Source organism: Coregonus clupeaformis, unplaced genomic scaffold, assembly GCF_020615455.1.
Source record: "Coregonus clupeaformis isolate EN_2021a unplaced genomic scaffold, ASM2061545v1 scaf0924, whole genome shotgun sequence".
Lineage (NCBI taxonomy): Eukaryota > Metazoa > Chordata > Actinopteri > Salmoniformes > Salmonidae > Coregonus > Coregonus clupeaformis.
The window spans coordinates 192948-210310 of record NW_025534378.1 but is presented as its reverse complement, the minus strand read 5'-3'; the positions used below and the strand labels follow the sequence as shown (position 1 = coordinate 210310).

At 44.4% G+C, this 17363-nt stretch overlaps 1 pseudogene; it reads left to right on the top strand.

Moving 5' to 3' along the window:
• Positions 1-364: 364 nt before the first annotated feature.
• The window catches only part of LOC121549452, a 62332-nt pseudogene continuing 45333 nt past the window's right edge, over positions 365-17363 (top strand).

Here is a 17363-nt window from a genome sequence, read left to right as displayed (position 1 = left end):
CCAGGCCTAGCCAGATATCCACAGATGGCATGACTAAGGGCAAATGAGTTGAGTTAGAAGACTCACATGTTCGTTCACTTGTCACCCTAGTTTACATTACACGGTGAAACCAAACACAGCAAAGTTTGGAGTTATTCATTTGAACAGGATACACCCTAATGCTTTAGAGATTCAACTCAATACATCTGTCCACTTAGGTCTCAATAGTCCCACTCTCCTCTCCTCTTGATACTTATTCAAGATGAGGAGACGAGGAGAGGAAACCACTTTAGATTATTGAGATGAACCCTCTGCATCTAGCATCCTGTCCAGGGGGTGTACTTGTACATACATCTGCCTGTGTGTGTGTGTGTGTGCTGTCCAGGAGAGGAGATGGGTCATTCCATAGAGGAACACATCAACTTCCTGGATAAGTCGTGTGCAGCAGTCCACTTCACCTGGCGGTCATGGGAGGCAACAAGGACATCATTGAGTTCTGCATCCACAAAGGAGCCAAGATCGACCAGCAACAGGTACATTAAGACAGGGGGATCATGTGGTTGTTTCAGTCACCATTATTTGAATAAATATAGGCCTACTACAGCCACATTTAAGTCAGTCTAAATACAATAAATGTGACCGAATCGGTTCGGTTCAGCGTTATGCAGCAACATTTTAACTCTTCGAGTCTGGAGCTTTTTGGCCGTTTTTGGGTACCTTCAATTTTTGCCCTGATATACTACGATAAAGAAATGTTTACCAGACCAATGTCGGGTATCTTTTTTTTTCAGCACAACCTCACCTATATGATCTGTTAGTAAGTTTTCACTTTGACATACTATTTCAACACACTGGACCCAAACACACACAGAAAACACAAGTCTGTTTAGAAAAAGATGGTTTTTTTATTGTAAAACCCTCAAACATGGTGAACCAAGCATTTAAAAAAGCTTCAAATTGAACCACAAGGTGCAAATATGAACATATAAAAGTATTTTGGTGATATATACAAGCAATACACAACTATTTACAAAAAGTAGGTATAGCCACTGGCCTTACCCTATTTGTCACTCTTCAAAACAGTTCCTGTCCACAATGACACAGAGAGCCACATCACAGGCCTTGCACTTCCATGGTGTGACAAACCTCTTCTTGTCAACTTGTTTACAGCGTTGACAAACCCTGCGGCCTGCTGTGGCTTTGTCTTTGGCCTCTGCAACATTGGCAATGGCCACAGAAACATGGCTGGTGCTTTTTTGAAGTGGAACCCCTGTCTGGGTCACTCCGCACAGCTGGGCCACAAGTTCTGCCACAAAGTTCTTGGTGCGTCATGGGTGTGACTTGTTGGTCGCACTGATGTCACAGTGCAGGGATGTATGCATTTGTTGTTCCCATGTCCAAAAATGCAGGAAGAGGGTACGTACCAGCGAGCAGTTCTGCGATGGGTTGAGTAATACTGGAGAAGCTGGTCTGACAGGTCAACCCCCTCCCATGTACTTATTGTAGGCCATGATGGGGGGGTAGGGCAGGGAATGTCTTTTGCTACCCAGCCCAGGTCCTTCCTTCACCTTCCTCTTGATTGTCTCGCCCGAAAACGCTGGGTGGATTGTGGAGCACACCGACACCTCCCGCGTATCCATCCACTTCACAAAGACCAGGCGATCCTCTCTGATCCATCTCACAGACCCCCTCTTCGATTTGCTGGTGAGGGCATTTTCTCTGCCACTAGGACACCCCTTTTCTGTTGCTTCTGTAGGTCCCACAGGCTCCAAACTTCATACTTCCCAAACTCAGGAACAGTTTGGGCTGGTGTAGAAATTGTCCATATAAATATGGTATCCTGTACCAAGATGTGATGGCTGAATGAGGTCCATAACAGCATCATATGAAAGTCCATGCACGCTGGGTGTGTGTGCTTTCCCAACATACACGTTGAAGTTTAGAGTGTAGCCATTGTTAGACTCTGCCAACACAAAGAGCTTGATCCCCATTTGTTAGGCTTGTCTTCGTGTACTGGGTCATGCCAGTTTTGGCTTTTGTAGCCACTCATCCTCTCAGCCGACTGACAGTTCCTTCTTAGGATGGTAATGAGCCTGGCAGGCAGTGCGAATGTCGTCCATCAGAGGTTTGACCCTGAACAGTTTGTCATGCTGGGGTGTACCTTTGCGCTGGTCATTTATGACATCCTCCTCTGGATCACTTAGGTGGATGTTCCATGAGATGGACCGGAATCTGTCTCTTGGCATGACCTTCGCTGGCAATGAAACAGACAATATGTGGCTTTGTTTCCAGTAGTCCTGGATACTAGGCAGAGTCACCAATGAGGTGTAGATGAGGAGACCCAGAAATCTGTGCAGTTCCTCCACATCAACGTCAGTCCACTGATATTTGCTCCCCTTCTCGCTGATTTCTTGCTGCCTGTTTGTTGGTGTTTCTGCAGATTGTCCTCATTGTATCTGCGGCGAAGTAGAGCAGGAAGAGGTCCTTTGGTGTGTGCCCTGAATGCAAATCCACCTGGGCTCCTGGTGGTCTGGGGCATGAACCTACTGGCTTGTGGGGCAGTGTCAGGATCAGTCTCTGTTTTCCATGGCTCAGAGCTCTGTTCTGGCTGTGCTGCTGACTGGGCTGGAGATCTTGACCTGGTCTTGGCCTGATCCTTCCCTTCCACGCCCCCTCTGTGATGGCCTCCGTCGGCTTGTTGTGGGGGGTGGGGGCTGTTGATGGCCCAGGCTGCTCGTCGTCGTCGTCGTCACTATACAAAACAGGTAAACGGATTCAAGATTATTCAAAGTTCAAGATGTTCATTGGCATTTGCACTACAGTGAAGTAGAATAGAATACTATAGTAAGATAAACGAAAGCAATAAAACAAATTCATTTTTAGAAAAATGTTTGTCTTCTTACCTCACGTTTTCAGCAACAAAATCAGGGTCCTCGAAGTCATCCTGGCCACTTTCATTGTCTGACGACGAACTTTCCAAAGTTTCTTCATCGCTCATTTGGAATAACAAGTCGACGGCTTGTTCAACGTGAAGTGTGCGCCTCATATTGCTTCACAAAAACGATACTGCTGACAATAAAACTCTTGAAATACTAACAATTGAAATACTAACTCGTGAAAAACTCTCCAAAACTACTCATGAACTGAACTAATTCCTCTCGTTCGTTCTTTCGCAATGGCTAGTTGTCGTGGGGAATGAATGTTTATATACTCGTGTGCATCCTGAAGAACCGGGTTAGCACAAGCACACGTTTTTTTCCGTTCCTTTTTATCACAAAAAGACGACAAAGTTATTATAATAAATGCAAAGCGCTCATAAAAGAGCGCATATTTTGACGCACTTTTTTCATGGAATTGAAATTATCATAACTTTGGTTTTAGTTGGTGTATTTACATGAAACAAACACTCAAAACGTAGCTTCGGGTCTCCATTTCTGCATGAAATCGACGCAGCCCTCTGCGTCACTTGGTTTGGATGCTGCGCGGTCCTAAAGCCGGCCCGCGATTTGAACGCGCCGAAGCGTTCGCCGACTCGGAAGAGTTTTAAATTGTGTTTTTTACATTGGATAAAAGTAGAGACCCAGAGCTAGAAAATGGCACATCATACACTACAGTTGAGGAACAATGGAAAAGTAATTCTGCTTTGAAAGTTCATAAACTTGTAACCCCACTTTTGAGAAAAATGGACCTTTGAATGTTTGGGTACACCTACTGAGAGCTCTTCTTTGTCTACACCCATTCAGCATCGTTCACACCCTCTTAAGCCTTAGCCCCACCCATCTCTTTAAGGATTCACATGTGAGGCCATGTGGTAAACAGACGCTATATCAAATAAAATCTAAGTTTATTTGTCACATGCACAGGATACAGAAGGTGTAAACGTTACACTGAAATGGTTACTTGCATAGTAGATGGGTCATGTGAAGGAAATGCTATAACCCACACCCCAGCCACATCTAGCTAAGTGGATGGGTCACTATTGTCTAGATATGTACACATGTTCATGAAATACAATAGATGACCGTAATCACCACCAGACACACCCTGGCTAATTTGATGGGTCATGTAATAATCCGGCCGAAGTGGAGTCTTTTGTTTAGACATGTTCAGTGCCTTGTAAAAATATTCAACCCCCTTGGCGTTTTTCCTATTGTGTTGCATTACAACCAGTAATTTAAATTGATTTTTTTGGGGATTTCATGTAATGGACATACACAAAATAGTCCAAATTGGTGATGTGAAATGAAATAAATTACTTGTTTCAATAAATTATAAAGAATAAATAACGGGAAAGTGGTGCGTGCATTGTATTCACCCCTGGGCTATGAAGCCCCTAAATAAGATTTAGTGCAACCAATTACCTTCAGAATTCACATAATTAGTTAAATAAAGTCCACCTGTGTGCAATCTAAGTGTCACATGGTCTCAGTATACAGTGGGAAAAAGGTATTTAGTCAGCAACCAATTGTGCAAGTTCTCCCACTTAAAAAGATGAGAGAGGCCTGTAATTTTCATCATAGGTACACGTCAACTATAACAGACAAATTGAGAAAAAAAATCCAGAAAATCACATTGTAGGATTTTTATGAATTTATTTGCAAATTATGGTGGAAAATAAGTATTTAGTCACCTACAAACAAGCAAGATTTCTGGCTCTCACAGACCTGTAACTTCTTCTTTAAGAGGCTCCTCTGTCCTCCACTCGTTACCTGTATTAATGGTTATCAGTAAAAAAAATACACCTGTCCACAACCTCAAACAGTCACACTCCAAACTCCACTATGGCCAAGACCAAAGAGCTGTCAAAGGACACCAGAAACAAAATTGTAGACCTGCACCAGGCTGGGAAGACTGAATCTGCAATAGGTAAGCAGCTTGGTTTGAAGAAATCAACTGTGGGAGCAATTATTAGGAAATGGAAGACATACAAGACCACTGATAATCTCCCTCAATGTGGGGCTCCACGCAAGATCTCACCCCGTGGGGTCAAAATGATCACAAGGACGGTGAGCGAAAATCCCAGAACCACACGGGGGGACCTAGTGAATGACCTGCAGAGAGCTGGGACCAAAGTAACAAAGCCTACCATCAGTAACACACTACGCTGCCAGGGACTCAAATCCTGCAGTGCCAGACGTGTCCCCTGCTTAAGCCAGTACATGTCCAGGCCCGTCTGAAGTTTGCTAGAGTGCATTTGGATGATCCAGAAGAGGATTGGGAGAATGTCATATGGTCAGATGAAACCAAAATATAACTTTTTGGTAAAAACTCAACTCGTCGTGTTTGGAGGACAAAGAATGCTGAGTTGCATCCAAGGAACACCATACCTACTGTGAAACATGGGGTGGAAACATCATGCTTTGGGGCTGTTTTTCTGAAAAGGGACCAGGACGACTGATCCGGTAAAGGAAAGAATGAATGGGGCCACATATCGTGAGATTTTGAGTGAAAACCTCCTTCCATCAGCAAGGGCATTGAAGATGAAACGTGGCTGGGTCTTTCAGCATGACAATGATCCCAAATACACCGCCCGGGCAACGAAACAGTGACTTCGTAAGAAGCATTTCAAGGTCCTGGAGTGGCCTAGCCAGTCTCCAGATCTCAACCCCATAGAAAATCTTTGGAGGGAGTTGAAAGTCCGTGTTGCCCAGCGACAGCCCCAAAACATCACTGCTCTAGAGCAGATCTGCATGGAGGAATGGGCCAAAATACCAGCAACAGTGTGTGAAAACCTTCGTGAAGACTTACAGAAAACGTTTGACCTGTGTCATTGCCAACAAAGGGTATATAACAAAGTATTGAGAAACTTTTGTTATTGACCAAACACTTATTTTCCACCATAATTTGCAAATAAATTCATAAAAATCCTACACCTGTTCTGAAAGGCCCCAGAGTCTGCAACACCATTAAGCAAGGGCACCACCAAGCAAGCGGCACCATGAAGACCAAGGAGCTCTCCAAACAGGTCAGGGACAAAGTTGTGGAGAAGTACAGATCAGAGTTGGGTTATAAAAAATATCAGAAACTTTGAACATCCCACGGAGCACCATTAAATCCATTATTAAAAAATGGAAGAATATTGCACCACAACAAACCTGCCAAGAGAGGGCCACCCACCAAAACTCACGGACCAGGCAAGGAGGGCATTAATCAGAGGGGCAACAAAGAGACCAAAGATAACCCTGAAGGACCTGCAAAGCTCCACAGCGGGGATTGGAGTATCTGTCCATAGGACCACTTTAAGCCATACACTCCACAGAGCTGGACTTTACGGAAGAGTGGCCAGAAAAAGCCATTGCTTAAAGAAAAAAATAAGCAAACACGTTAGGTGTTTGCCAAAGGGCATGTGGGAGACTCCCCAAACATATGGAAGAAGGTACTCTGGTCAGTTGAGAATAAAATTGAGCTTTTGGCCATCAAGGAAAACGCTATGTCTGGCGCAAACCCAACACCTCTCATAACCCCAAGAACACCATCCCCACAGTGAAGCAAGGTGGTGGCAGCATCATGCTGTGGGATGTTTTTTCACTCGGCAGGGACTGGGAAACTGGTCAGAATTGAAGGAACGATGGATGGCGCTAAATACAGGGAAATTCTTGAGGGAAACCTGTTTCAGTCTTCCAGAGATTTGAGACTGGGAGGGAGGTTCACCTTCCAGCAGGACAATGACCCTAGGCATACTGCTAAAGCAGCACTTGAGTGGTTTAAAGGGAAACATTTAAATGTCTTGGAATGGCCTAGTCAAAGCCCAGACCTCAATCCAATTGAGAATCTGTGGTATGACTTAAAGATTGCTGTACACTGAAGTGGAACCCATCCAACTTAAAAGAGTTGGAGCAGTTTTGCTTTGAAGAATGGGCAAAAATCCCAGTGGCTAGAAGTGCCAAGCTTATAGAGACATACCCCAAGAGACTTGTAGCTGTAATTGCTGCAAAGGTGGCTCTACAAAGTATTGACTTTGGGGGGGTTTGAATAGTTATGCATGCTCAAGCTTTCTGTTTTTTATTTTTATTTCTTCTTTATTTCACAATAAAAATATTTTGCATCTTCAAAGTGTTAGGCATGTTGTGTAAATCAAATGATACAAACCCCCCCAAAATCAATTATTTTAATACCAGGTTGTAAGGCAACAAAATAGGAAAAATGCCAAGGGGGGTGAATACTTTCGCAAGCCACTGTAGATAGCTAGTTAGGTAGCTAGCTAGCTAAACAATGAACTGGCATAATCCCAACTCATACTACTACCAATACAAACATTGTCATAGCTGTAGTATGAATCTGCAGGTAGCTAAAGCTAACAAACTAGGTTCAGTGTTAGCGAGCTAGCATTAGGCTATAACTAGCAATAATATTACTACACATATCATACACTTAACATTAGCTAACGAGCCATCAAGCTAACGTTCACTAGCTAACTAACAGTATGCTTTAACTTACAATAAAAACGACTTTCTGACAAAATTAGAAACGTATATGTGAAAACGTAGCTAGACTCTTACCCATATACATGGATGAATGCTTCACGGCAGACTGGAACCATTTAACTCTGTTTTGTTTGTAGCTACATCTTGTTTGGACAGCGTTGTGTCAAGTCACTCCATTTCACACTGACCGTGGCGTGTGCAGAAAGCGCCCATCACTTTTTCCAACTGATCTGTCGATAGCGCCTACTAAATTCAGGGCATCAATGTTGTTGAGAAAAGTAGCACAACTTTTGTAGTTCTCGATGGCTAACATTATATCTTTCAAAAACGGCGCGCGGTAGAAAGGACTGTCAATGCATACTGAACAGCTCACGGTATAGACAGAAGCATGCTACATGGCAGACCAATCGAAACTCATCTCCAGGCATGTCCACTCCATCCATTATCTCAGCCAATCATGGCTAGTGGAAAGGTTCCTCTCTTTTTCCGTGGCTAAACCAACTAGGCTCGTAATTTAACAATTGTATTCATATTTATGGATGGAATACAAGTTTGTTATTAAGGCACATGAAAGTTTACATGTTCCAGATGACATTTCTGCCCAAAAACGCATTTTGATAAAAAATACATGTTCACGCTCAAATGCCTCTCCTGTGAAGTAGTGATGCGACATATGCCTGGTTTACTGAAACGAGTCACAAATCATCCAAAAGTTTCCCAATGTATTAGCTACCACAGGACGATTAGAATCATAAAGATTCTTGGGTTTGTGCTAATTATTTCTCTCACGTTTGAAAAATTATTTTAAATTGAATCGTATTTACAGTAGGGGCTTTTCTTTTGTGCACATGTAGACCACTTTGTAGGCAAGGGATCTGCTTATGGTCTTCTTAGGATCTTCAAATGGCTTTACTCACAGACAGACACAGGGGCATCCCAATGGCACCCTTTTCCCCTATATAGTGCACTACTTTTGACCAGGGCCCTATGTGCTCTGGTCAAAAGTGCACTTTAAATGGAAAAGGGTGCCATTAAGGACTGAACTCCAGTTCAGATGCAGGAGCAGAAGTCTAGAGAGTGCAGACAGACAGTAATAGCCCCAGATAGCTCGATTGATACTAATAACCTCCACTTACTGTATTTAACTGATCACTTATTAACGTACTGGAACTGACCTCCACTTACTGAGATGATCTCCACTTCCTGTACTGACCTCCACTTCCTGTACTGACCTCCACTTCCTGTACTGACCTCCACTTCCTGTACTGACCTCCACTTACTGAACTGACCTCTAGTTATTAATGTACTGTACTGACCTCAACTTATTAATGTACTGTATTGATCTCCACTTCCTGAAATGATCTCCACTTCCTGTATTGAACTTCACTTATTGTACTGATCTCCACTTCCTGTACTGACCTCCACTTCCTGTACTGTACTGTACGTGGAGGTGAGTACAGTGACCTCTGCCCTGTTCCTGCAATTCATGCACATCTCATTAAAAGGCTTGTATTACTTCTTCTCTCTACCTCCCTGGGACATAGCCTTACTTTACACTGAGATGCCCATCTCTATTGCCTAACTCTTCGCTTTATGTCTCTATGGTTACACATACAGGACTAGATAAAAGGAAATAGGTCTGTGTTTTCTGATTATTATTATTATTATTTTTCACATTTCTGTGTCTGCAATTCCGTGATACACTTAACCAGCGTGTGTGTGTGTGTGTGTGTGTGTGTGTGTGTGTGTGTGTGTGTGTGTGTGTGTGTGTACTGTGTACTGTACTCCAGGTGGACCGGTCCACAGCGCTTCACTTTGCCTGTTCCCAGGGAGCTACAGAAGCTGTTAAACTGATGCTGTCCTCCTACAGCAGACTGGACCGCATCATTAACCTGCCTGATGGAGCCAGCCAGACACCTTTACACAGGTGGGAGAGTTTGTTCATTCATTCATTCATTCATTTATATATTTGTTCATTCATTCATTCATTTGAATGTTATTTAGTTCATATATTTATTAGACTCATGAAGTGATCCATGATAACCAGACATCCTAGACATTCCATTCTATTGTGAACAGAACCAAACACGGTTCAGGAGTCAGGACAATGTTTGCTCGTGACAAAGGTTGTGTTTACAAATGAACCATTAGTCATAGTGTAAGGGTGGTGACCTCACAACTGGCCTAATACCTACGGTGCGTCCCAAATCACACCCTATTCCCTATTTAGTGCACTACTTTTGACTAGAGCCCTAGACCACGTGTAACCACGCCATCCCAGGACCCCCCACATCCGGCTTTCGACCTTTGGGATCGTCTGAGGGGGGCCTGGCTCTCAAAGTGGGTGGGTCTATGCCCTCCCAGGTCCACCCATGGCTACACCCCTGCCCAGTCATGTGAAATCCATAGATTAGAGCCTAATTTATTCATTTCAATTGACTGACTTCCTTATATGAACTGTAACTCAGTAAAATCTTTGAAATTGTTGCATGTTGCGTTTATATTTTTGTTGAGTATATTAATTGGGCAAAGGGCAGTGTAAGCAAACAAAAGACTGTTTATAGCTGTGATATAATGCATGTTATTTTTCCAGGGCAACTATATTTGATCACACAGAGTTGGCGGAGTACCTCATTTCAAAGGTAAATACAGTACATAAGCACACACACACACACACACACACACACACACACACACACACACACACACACCAGAGTTGGCGGACACCTAATTTCAAAGGTAAACACACTACAAGAATATTGCCCATAAACTATTCCATATAAGGTGCCGGTTTGAGCTACTGCAACTGTATTGTAATATCTACATCCCAAATGGCACCCTATTTCCTACACAGTGCACTACTTTTGACTAGGGCCTATGGGACCTGTTTGGCCAGGGCACTGGTCAAACGTAGTGCACTATATAGGGAATAGGGTGCCATTTGGGACTCAAATGTATTGAATTCTGTGTTGACAGGGTGCAGACATTGACTACCTAGACTGTAAGGGTCTTCCCCCCCTGCTGCTGGCTACTAGCTGTGGAGCATGGAGAACTGTGGCTCTTCTGCTCTCCAAAGGTCAGCTTTTACAGATTCAGAGATTCAGAGTGTTTAATAGTACAGGGTTGCAGGTGTGATTGCAGGGTACTGTATTCAAACATCAACATGTCTGTGGATCAAAACTGAGGTTTTGACGTGTGTGTCTGTGTGTGTCTGTGTGTGTCTGTGTGTGTGTGTGTTTGTTTGTCTTTTTAAGGTGCCAACGTGAACATAAAGGACAAATCTGGATGTAACTTCCTCCACCTGGCCATCCTGCAACCCAAAGGCCTCAAAACCTTGCAGGAGACATCTTACAGGTAGATGATGTCCAATGGTAGTAGTGCTTGGAAAGGTATGTTGTTACGGAAACTTAAGTTTAGGAATAGGGGTTGAAATTCATCAAGGTTAGGGTTAGGAACCAGGGTTACGTTGGTTCGGGCAGCGGGTTAGGAATCAGGGTTACGTTAAGGGTTAGGAACCTGGGTTACGTTAAGGTTCGACGCGGGTTAGTAACCAGGGTTACGTTAAGGGTTAGGAAACGAGGGTTACGTAAGGTTCGGTGCGGGTTAGGAACGAGGGTTACGTTAAGGGTTAGGAACGAGGGTTACGTTAAGGTTCGGCGGGGTTAGAAACGAGGGTTACGTTAAGGGTTAGGGAACGAGGGTTACGTTAAGGTTCGGCGCTGCAGTGGAGTCCATGTTACAGACTTTTGTGTGTTCTAAGGCAGTTTTTTTGCCGTTTTTCCACTACCATGACATTCTGGCGTTATACAGACAGTTTTTCCACTACCATGACATTCTGGCTTATACAGACAGTTTTTCCACTACCATGACATTCTGGCTTATACAGACAGTTTTTCCACTACCATGACATTCTGGCTTATACAGACAGTTTTTCCACTACCATGACATTTTGGCTTATACAGACAGTTTTTCCACTACCATGACATTCTGGCTTATACAGACAGTTTTTCCACTACCATGACATTCTGGCTTATACAGACATTTCTGTAATAGGCCCCATCAAGTTTTAGGTTAATTGATTCACCACACTGTCAGCTACAAGAACTATAATGTCATAACATTTTGAGACACTTAAATGAGTGATAATAATAATAATAATTAGGTGCCTACATTTGTCCTATTGCACACCCTAGGAGAGTAGGGTCAGAGCCAGGGATCAGCCATTATTGACGGCGACCCTGGAGTAATTAGGGTTAAGTGCCTTGCACAGACAGATTTTTCACCTAGTCGGCTCGGGGATCTGAACCAGCGACCTTTCGGATACTGGCCCAACGCTCCTAACTGCTAGGGTTACCTGTCGCCATAAAGGCACAACAATCTAAAAACGCACGTTGAAATTCTTTGTTTTTTTATTTTACTTTCCAGGACATAGACATGTTTTATATGGGCAGAAAGCTTAAATTCTTGTTAATCTAATTGCACTGTCCAATTTATAGTAGCTATTAGAGTGAAAAAATACCATGCTATTGTTTGAGGAGAGTGCACAACAACAAAAAACGTATCACGGCAACTGGTTTCATACATTCACCTCTGAAGGTAAATAATGTACTTACATTCAGTAATCTTGCTCTGATTTGTCATTCTGAGGGTCCCAGAGATAAAATGTAGCATCGTTTGTTTGATAAAATCAATTTTTATATTCAAATGTAGGAACTGGGTTCTACAGTTTGAACCCCTGCTGTCTCTGGCTCCACACCCACCCACCCGGCCATCTAGATGTGTTAAACTTATTGTATGAGCTAATGATCCATCATGTATGACATTCCTGGGAGTGTGTAAACTTACATTTTGTATTACCTTATCATTTTTGTATGTTCTCTATAGTCATGTACTTGAAAATGTCCAGTATTGCAAAGCTTCACTGGATCAATCGTTTCCCACGTGGGGAATAAAATAATGTATGCACTCACTAACTGTAAATCGCTCTGGATAAGAGCGTCTGCTAAATGACTAAAATGTAAACGTAAATCAATTTGAAACTTTGCCTACACACTTCTGCCATCTAGTGGCCAAAATCAAAATTGCGCCAAAACTGCAATATTATATTGTGGCCTTTCTCTTGCATTTCAAAGATGATGGAACAAAGAAATAAATAGAAAACCCATGTTTTTTTGTCTGTATTATCTTTTACCAGATCTAATGTGTTATGTTCTGCTACCTTACTTTCACATTTCCACAAACTTCAAAGTGTTTCCTTTCAAATGGTATCAGGAATATGCATATCCTTGCTTCAGGTCCTGAGCTACAGGAAGTTAGATTTGGGTATGTCATTCTAGGTGAAAATTGAAGAAAAAAAACGAGGTAAGAGGTTAATCCATTTTAGAACAAAATGTGGAAAAAGTCAGGGGGTCTGAAAACATTACAAATGCACTGTATATATAATGTCTATATATATGCAGAGTCTGTTGTATGTGATGTAGCAGTTGGTCACAGCAGAAGAAGAAGATGGCTGCCGTTTTACAGCCCTCTAACCAATTGTACTATTATGTGTGTTTTTCCGCGTTATTTGTAATTTATTTTGTACATAATGTTTCTGCCATCGTCTCTTATAACCAAAAAGAGCTTCTGGATATCAGGACAGCGATTACTCACCTCGTATTGGACGAAGATTTTTTCTTCAACGAGGCGGCCGCGAAGGATATCATACAGACACCCGACAAGGCCCAAATCCCCGTCATTCGCGTGAGGAAGAGACGGAGATATCGTGGACGGAGATCGGGTGCCTTGTAAGGATCCGACGGCGAGCAGTAAACTGCCTCTTCCATCAATCCTATTAGCCAACGTTCAATATTTTGAAAATAAAATGGACGATTTAAGATTACGGTTATCCTACCAACGGGACATTAAAAACTGTAATATCTTATGTTTCACCGAGACGTGGCTGAACGACGACAATGATAACATTCAGCTAGCAGGCTATACGCTACATCGGCAGGACAGAACGGCTGACTCTGGTAAGACAAGGGGTGGCGGTCTGTGTATATTTGTAAACAACAGCTGGTGCACAAAACCAAATACTAAGGAAGTCTCGAGGTTTTGCTCGCCTGAGGTAGAGTATCTTATGATAAGCTGTAGACCACACTATTTACCAAGAGAGTTTTCATCTATATTTTTCATAGCTGTCTATTTACCACCACAAACCAAAGCTGGCATTAAGATTGCACTGAATGAGTTGTACAAGGCCATTAATCAACAGGAAAACGCTCATCCAGATGCAGCGCTCCTAGTGGCCGGGGACTTTAATGCAGGGAAACTTAAAATCCGTTCTACCTAATTTCTACCAGCATGTTAAATGTGCAACCAGAGGAAAAAAAACTCTAGACCACCTTTACTCCACACACAGAGACGCATACAAAGCTCTCCCTCGCCCTCCATTTGGCAAATCTGACCATAACTCTATCCTCCTGATTCCTGCTTATAAGCAAAAACTAAAGCAGGAAGCACCAGTGACTCGGTTAATAAAAAAGTGGTCAGATGACGCAGATGCTAAGCTACAGGACTGTTTTGCTAGCACAGACTGGAACATGTTCCGGGGATTCTTCAGACAGCATTGAGGAGTACACCACATCAGTCACTGGCTTCATCAATAAGTGCATCGATGATGTCGTCCCCACAGTGACCGTACGTACATACCCCCAACCAGAAGCCATGGGTTACAGGAAACATCCGCACTGAGCTAAAGGGTAGAGCTGCCGCTTTCAAGGAACGGGACTCTAACCCGGACGCTTATAAGAAATCCCGCTATGACCTCCGACGAACCATCAAACAGGCAAAGAGTCAATACAGGTCTAAGATTGAATCGTACTACATTGGCTCTGACGCTCGTCGGATGTGGCAGGGCTTGAAAACTATTACAGACTACAAAGGGAAGCACAGCCGCGAGCTGCCCAGTGACACAAGCCTACCAGACGAGCTAAACCACTTCTATGCTCGCTTCGAGGCAAGCAACACTGAAGCATGCATGAGAGCACCAGCTGTTCCGGATGACTATGTGATCATGCCCTCCGTAGCCGATGTGAGTAAGACTTTTAAGCAGGTCAACATTCACAAGGCCGCAGGGCCAGACGGATTACCAGGACGTGTACTCCGAGCATGTGCTGACCAACTGGCAAGTGTCTTCACTGACATTTTCAACATGTCCCTGACTGAGTCTGTAATACCAACATGTTTCAAGCAGACCACCATAGTCCCCGTGCCCAAGGACTCTAAGATAACCTGCCTAAATGACTACCGACCCGTAGCACTGACGTCTGTAGCCATGAAGTGCTTTGAAAGGCTGGTCATGGCTCACATCAACAGCATTATCCCAGAAACCCTAGACCCACTCCAATTTCCATACCGCCCCAACAGATCCACAGATGATGCAATCTCTATTGCACTCCACACTGCCCTTTCCCACCTGGACAAGAGGAACACCTACGTGAGAATGCTATTCATTGACTACAGCTCAGCATTCAACACCATAGTGCCCTCTAAGCTCATCAGTAAGCTAAGGATCCTGGGACTAAACACCTCCCTCTGCAACTGGATCCTGGACTTCCTGACGGGCCGCCCCCAGGTGGTAAGGGTAGGTAACAACACACCTGCCACAATGATCCTCAACACAGGGGGCCCCTGAGGGGTGCGTGCTCAGACCCCTCCTGTACTCCCTGTTCACCCATGACTGCATGGCCAGGCACGACTCCAACACCATCATTAAGTTTGCCGACGACACAACAGTGGTAGGCCTGATCACCGACAACGATGAGACAGCCTATAGGGAGGAGGTCAGAGATCTGGCCGTGTGGTGCCAGGACAACAACCTCTCCCTCAACGTGACCAAGACAAAGGAGATGATTGTGGACTACAGGAAAAAAAAGAGGACTGAGCACGCCCCCATTCTCATCGACGGGGCTGTAGTGGAACAGGTTGAGAGCTTCAAGTTCCTTGGTGTCCACATCACCAACGAACTATCATGGTCCAAACACACCAAGACAGTCGTGAAGAGGGCACGACAAAGCCTATTCCCCTTCAGGAGACTAAAAAGATTTGGCATGGGTCCTCAGATCCTCAAAAAATTCTACAGCTGCACCATCGAGAGCATCCTGACTGGTTGCATCACCACCTGGTATGGCAACTGTTTGGCCTCCGACCGCAAGGCACTACAGAGGGTAGTGCGTACGGCCCAGTACATCACTGGGGCAAAGCTTCCTGCCATCCAGGACCTCTATACCAGGCGGTGTCAGAGGAAGGCCCTCAAAATTGTCAAAGACTCCAGCCACCCTAGTCATAGACTGTTCTCTCTGCTACCGCACGGCAAGCGGTACCGGAGTGCCAAGTCTAGGTCCAAAAGTCTTCTCAACAGCTTCTACCCCCAAGCCATAAGACTCCTGAACAGCTAATCATGGCTACCCGGACTATTTGCACTGCCCCCCCCACCCCATCCTTTTTACGCTGCTGCTACTCTGTTAAGTATTTATGCATATGTCACTTTAACTCTACCCACATGTACATATTACCTCAACTACCTCAACTAGCCGGTGCCCCCCGCACATTGACTCTGCACCGGTACCCTCCTGTATATATAGCCTCCCTACTGTCACTTTATTTTTACTTCTGCTCTTTTTTTCTCAACACTTTTTTTGTTGTTGTTTTATTTTTACTTTTTTGTCTAAAATAAATGCACTGTTGGTTAAGGGCTGTAAGTAAGCATTTCACTGTGATGTCTGCACCTGTTGTATTCGGCGCATGTGACCAATAAAATTTGATTTGATTTGATTTGAAATGAAGAAAAATAAGGTTTTGTGGTGCACAGAGTAGTACTGTAGTGTCCATCCACCTAGTAAAGAGGAGGTTGACATCTCTGATCATACCCAAATGTCTCCCGAGTGGCGCAGTGGTCTAAGGCACTGCATCGCAGTGCTAGCTGTGCCACTAGAGATCCTGGTTCGAATCCAGGCTCTGTCGTAGCTGGCCGCGACCGGGAGACCCATGGGGTGGCGCACAATTGGCCCAGCGTCGTCCAAAGTAGGGGAGGGAATGGCTGGCTGGGGATGTTGGTTTGCAACGCCAGGGTTGTGGGTTCGATTCCCACGGGGGGGGGGCCAGTATGAAAAAATAAAAAAATATAAAGTATGCACTCACTAACTGTAAGTTGCTCTGGATAAGAGCGTCTGCTAAATGACTAAAATGTAAATGTAAAACCCCAGTGGGGTGGTTGGTTGGTCTGGATCCTGGACTTCCTGACAAGTCGCCCCCAGGTGGTAAAGGTAGGGAACAACACATCCGCCGCGCTGACCCTCAACACGGGGGCCCTTCTCTACTCCCTGTTCACCCACATTAAGTTAAGTTTGCTGACGACACGACATGGTTGGCCTCATCACCGATGACGATGAGACAGCCTATAGGGAGGTCAGTGACCTGGCAGCGTGGTGCCGCGAAAACAACCTCTCCGTCAACATCAGCAAGACAAAAGGAGCTGATCGTGGACTACAGGAAACAGAGGGCCGAGCACGCCCCCATACACATCGCAGTTGAGCGGGTCGAGAGCTTCAAATTCCTTGGTGTCCACATCACTAAGGAATTATCATGGTCCACACACATCAACACTGTGGTAAAGAAGGCATGACAACACCTCTTCCTTCCAGGAGGCTTAAAAGATTCGGCATGGGCCCTCAGATCCTCAAAAAGTTATACAGCTGCACCATTGAGAGCATCTTGACTGGCTGCATCACTGCCTGGTATGGCAACTGCTTTGCATCCGACCGCAAAGCGCTACAGAGGGTAGTGCGTACGGCCCAGTACATCACTGGGGCCAAGCTTCCTGCCATCCAGGACCTCTATACCAGGCGGTGTCAGAGGAAGGCCCTAAAAAGTGTTAAAGACTCCAGCCACCCAAGTCATAGACTGTTCTCCCTGCTA